We start from the raw sequence: 5,348 nt of genomic DNA, 5'->3' as shown, positions 1-5,348 counted from the left end.
ATCGCCAATACCAACTACATCCAAAATGGTCACAGCCATAGCCATAGTGAACTACTAGGGCTAGACCCCCTCCTACTGTCATAGCTTTTACTAGAGCTATTAGGGAAGGAGAAGAGGACAATGTAGACAAGTTTCATATTGTACTTGACATTTGTATTTGCTTATCTTTTTAGAAAGACAATTTTCTATTTTTAGTTTGCTTCATAGTTCAAAGTCTCTGGCTATGGCTGCCAACCATCAGTGTTCTATATGAGGATGTGATTTTGTTACATATTGCATTTGTATATATCTAGATACAACTCATTAGATGTCTCTCCTTACTAGATTCGTAAAAATAAATGCATCTCTCATTAAATTAAGTTATTTTTAAAATTCTCAAAAAATTTCCAAGAAGTTACCGATTTATCTCCAATACTTGCCAAGATCATTTTTTTGTCTCGCCAGTAAGTGGTAGAGAATGAAATTTTGAACTATGCTCTATATTATATCTCCTTTTGCTAGCTGTTCTTTTCCTTTCACATCACCTTATCTTATCCTTTACACAACTTAGCATTTCACATCCCTTATCAATAACCATCATCTAATTTACCAAAAAAAATAATCTATAAATTTACTTATACAAATAATATAACTCCATAATGAGCCATCCAACCAAACATGTCGGTATTAAAAATAATAATGAAATATTCATCAAAGCACGCGAGCATCAGACCGAAAAAGAAAGGTCGCACTTTAAGATCTTATTTTAATGTTACTATAGAACCCATAGATAGGTCATCGTCCTGATAAGCATGTTTCATAACATATTTGCCACACAAAATATATTCTGGTCCTAATGGCAACAGCACAACAGAACCATGTCTGGATACCATTAAATTCAATATCAACCAAAAAAACATGAATGGCTGCAACTGTAACATGCCAAAAAAATCATAACACTCTACATAAATGTCCAGATAGCAAGAATACCCGAAGATGACGTAAAATATATAAGCCAATATCAAAAGGTTGGTCTTCAGAGTTCTGCACTATCTGCAGACGTAACAAAATTATTCCCGTAACTGGAGCGAGGGTCCACTCGATTTAACTTACCAACAAAGCACACGGTTTTGTACACAACCATATCACACTGTATATCATTTGGACCACAACATTATGGACTGCAGGTTTTGTCATCAATTACACCAACGCTACACCATTTCAACAAGTCCAATCATCGTATCCACCATAGTTCCCACTACGTAGCCTTGAGAAATCAGCCCAGGACGTTTGCATTAAATTTTAGGGCAACTAGGAAACTACGAAAATAAATAAAAAAGCTACAAAAAAGAATGTAGCTTAGATAAAACAAATGCTTAAGGACCATAAAAATTGTTTAAAAACTTGTAGGTACCAAATACACTACTCTTTATTAAACTCAAAAAGGCTTGTTGTACTGCTTTTGGCATTTTATCCACGGTGTTTTATCTAAAAGTAGATTTAAGCAATTAATCTTTTTCTACTATGTAATGGGATTGCTAGCCACAACCTCAAGGCAACTTTTTTTTATAGCTAAATGACAATCAAGAGGACAACATCCTTTATTTTATAATATCAGAAAGAAATTACAATAACTTTTCCACTGAAGAGAGCATATTCCAAAAAGTACCTTCCTATGCTATATATTTGGAAACAAACAAAAACCATCATTATGATGGTTATTGCCTTGTATCATCTACATGTCAACATAGTAATATTTACAAAACAAAACTTTAAAACAACTTTATTAGACTCTAAGCGAAGGAGAGATTCAAGTGTCTACCTCATTTTCAAAGGTAAGAGAGGGTGCTAAGCCAAGAGACACCTTTAGTGGTAACCAATTTCATTGCATGTCCAACAAACTCCAAATCCTATGATGCCTTTGTCCTCCTCCAATCCTTTTCTAATAGGAGACCAATAAAAATAAATGGCTTTAGTTTGAAAATGAAGAAACTTTGGATTATAATATGAAGAGTCTCTCAATTCAAGATACATATCATTGCTTTATGTTATGAGTTGCATATTAAGTTAGAAGCATTATTCCTCTATCATATAACAAACGAGATTTACTTTTTGGCGTGACAGGGTTTTTCACTCAATTTGGAGGGTTATCCCGTGCTTAATTATTGTGTCTTTCCAAATTTAGTGTTCTTTATTTTGTTTTTTGTTGTTTATGTTTATTTATGGACAAAACATTAACAATTAGGACAATTCCCTGTGGAAAAAATATTGTTTTTTCTGAACATTATTCCTCATTGGGCCTGGTTCCTTAATTGTAATCTATCCAGCACTCATCTAAAAGTTTTCATCATAAATAAAGATATTAAAATAAAAAATATATCTTAAAAATAAATGAATTGAAGTGGATTAACCTCAAAAGTGAAAACTAAGTAATCCTTAATAATAATTGTTCTAAAAATTCCAATAAAGAATAATTCTACTTATCAAACCAGTAAATAATATCAAGATAATATATGAAGAACTTGAAAGATAAAAATTAAATGAACTCGCTTCGCATAACTTGTACAGTATATACTAAAAAATTCTCAGTCTGTTAGTTATTTAACTTACTGTAGCTAATGAGTGCCTATTGAAGTATACATTACACATTCAAGTTATTGATTGGTAACATTATAAGACTTGTTTATATTACCAGGGCTTCTTTTTTGGCAAGAACTTACAAGTACTGGCCCAATTAAACTGAATCCAAACTCAAAAACAGTCAAAACTCCAAGGTGGTAGCAGCTCGCATATGACAGCCCTGGAGGCCCGATGGTCTCCTAATGTCCATCAAATTTAATGTTCTTGCTGTCTGTGTTGGGAGTGAAAGCATATAAAAATATTTTCCACTCGGCTCTTCTTTGTGCACAAAGATTTTATTGCTAACCACAACAGCGAAGTTAATAGATTGACACCAATCCTCTGTTGGAAGAGGCCCTATAATGTGCAGCTTATCTTGGCTATAGTCATATTCAATCAATCCCCTGCCAGACAAGCAATAAAAGCGCCCAAATGCCGTTATGAAGTGCAAACTATCGAACCTATTCTCCAGAGTTTTCCAGCTTCTGGCGTAGGAATCAAAAACCTCAAAAGTGGGAGAAGATCCTATTACAAAAAAATTACCATCAGCAAAAGCACCGCGAGATTGCCTTATGGGGGTTTTCATATCGGGGAGATCATCCCATTTGTCCCTCTCCACATTGTAAACAAAAGCACTACACAGGGGCTTAGAAGACACGCGCCGGCTTTTGAGCGACGTGTTATACCCTCCACCAACATAAATAAGTCCCCGCGCCTAATCCGCTGCAGAGGCAAATGCTGAACCATCTTGCCAAACTGGCATTTCTGCACCCTGTTGCCATTTCGAGCAAGCAAAATCGTACAGCCACACATTGCTACCCGTGATCAAGACCAGTTTTTGTTTCACGAAATGGCAGTGAAAGATGCAACGATTTTCTCCGGGAACGGACGGCAAATTTTTGCACGAGTTCTTCTCCGGGTTGTATAGCGCTACTCTGTTGCCACCGCCGTCAATTTCTTCAACAATACAAACTCGTTGCTCGGAAATATTCAACCTTTTTCTTTCTTGATAAAAGTGAGGGCTTTTCAATGCGGCGTTCCAGCTTTTGGAGACGCATCTGAGATTGTGATGAGAGTTCAGCTCCACTCTCCGGAGGCATTCCCACCCGATTTCATCTAAGAGACCAGGAAACAACAGAGATTCCATTGCAATTTCAGGAGCAAAACGGCTATTCAGCGTCTCAAATAAATTTAGACGATTGCAACCATCATCATTGCTCGATGACTACGATACCAACAAATTGTGATGCCAAAATTTAAAGAGGATTACAAATTGCCATGCCAAAAAGTTCGGAGGAAGAAGCGCTAGTTAAAAGGAATAGAAATTACTATAATTGGCTAGGGAGGTTTTTGGAAGAAAATCGCTCTACTAGGGTTTTCTTGCTTCATGCGAATTTTCAGTTTTTTTTGCATACGGTCTTTCGCATGCACTCTCCTTCTGTCGGCACTTGTCATACTGCATTTACTGCGGCAGCTTTAGGTTATGATATAATGGTTCCGGCCAGCGGTGACCCAGATGTTTTTAGTGTTCACGCTGCTGCTTCGGACTGTCATGGCGCCGCCACCGAACAAACGCGCGCGCAAGTTTGTCCCGAAGGTTTTCCACGAGGTAATCCTAATATTATCCTTCCTTTGCAAGAATTTGATGTTGCATGTGACTGGTTAGAGCAACATACCTTGATAGGGTATTTTGTTGGTAGGACTCCTCCTGAAGCTATGCTCAAAGAATGGGTCAACAAATGCTAGACTCCTCATGGAGTCTGCCTTGATGCTGTGCAAAACCTTACCAAAGGTTTCTTTTTATTTCACTTTGCTAACCCGTCGCAAGCAGACGCGGTCTTTACCAATGGCCCTTGGTCTGTGCGTTCCTCTCTGCTTGTTTTTTAGAAATGGTCTCGAGACTTCACTATCTCAGATGATAAAAAGTTTAGGGTCCCTGTATGGGTCGAATTCCCAGGTCTACCCTTGCCCTGCTAGCCTTTCATTGAGTCTATTGCCCAAGCCCTTGGCAAAGTTGTTACCAAGGAGCCTGAGAAATTTTTTAATGCTTGCCCTCAGCGGCGTGTTTGCATTGAAGTTGATCTTTCCAAAGATCTCAAGGATTATGTGGAAATCTAGATTGGAACTCAAACCTTCTCACAAAAGGTGTTGTACTTGAACCTACATAACACCTGTTATAGGTGCCAGTCTGCGGAACACAAGATCAGGGACTGCCCTTTGGCTACGCCTAGGGTCAAACCCTAGACTAAAGCGGCGCCTGTCAAATAGGCCGAAGGAAAAAAAGCAGAATGGGTTACTGTTGGGCGCAAGGGCAAGCCTACCTTGAATCCCTTGGCCCTTAAGCCATCCTATGCGACGGTTACTGTGATTCCTCCTACTTCCACAGAAGTATCAACGCCTGCTAGCATGGAGACACTAGCAGCTTCCATTGCACTTGTTTCGGGGGTTTCGCAAGTTTCAAACCCTGCTGGTTCGCAGGGGATCAAGGCGGTCGCCAGGGCCTCGCCCTTGGCTGGGGCTCATACTGCTCTTGCAGTTTCTTCCATAGTACCAACAACAACAAGGCGTTCTCGCAGTCCTCCTGGATGTGCGGAGATATCAGGGGTAAAATGGCAGGCTATAAGTCCAGAGGATTTCTCGTCTGACTTCCACCCGGTTTCTACTTTTTTGCAGAATAGCTACTCCTCTCTGAAGGATGAGGATGATATGGAAGAGTTCTCATGAACTTCCTCTCATGGAATGTTCGAGGT

The 5,348-nt window shown here is 38.9% G+C and overlaps 1 pseudogene; it reads right to left on the bottom strand.

The window, feature by feature from the left end:
• Positions 1-2,549: 2,549 nt before the first annotated feature.
• LOC149565282 (F-box/kelch-repeat protein At1g80440-like) lies at positions 2,550-3,808 on the bottom strand (annotated as a pseudogene).
• Positions 3,809-5,348: the final 1,540 nt, after the last annotated feature.

The sequence above is a fragment of the Cupressus sempervirens genome, chromosome 3 (genome assembly GCF_028749045.1).
Source record: "Cupressus sempervirens isolate cs-2001-9-10 chromosome 3, ASM2874904v1, whole genome shotgun sequence".
Taxonomy (NCBI): domain Eukaryota; kingdom Viridiplantae; phylum Streptophyta; class Pinopsida; order Cupressales; family Cupressaceae; genus Cupressus; species Cupressus sempervirens.
The sequence above is the reverse complement of the archived record's forward strand: the minus strand, read 5'-3'. Positions and strand labels throughout refer to the sequence as shown.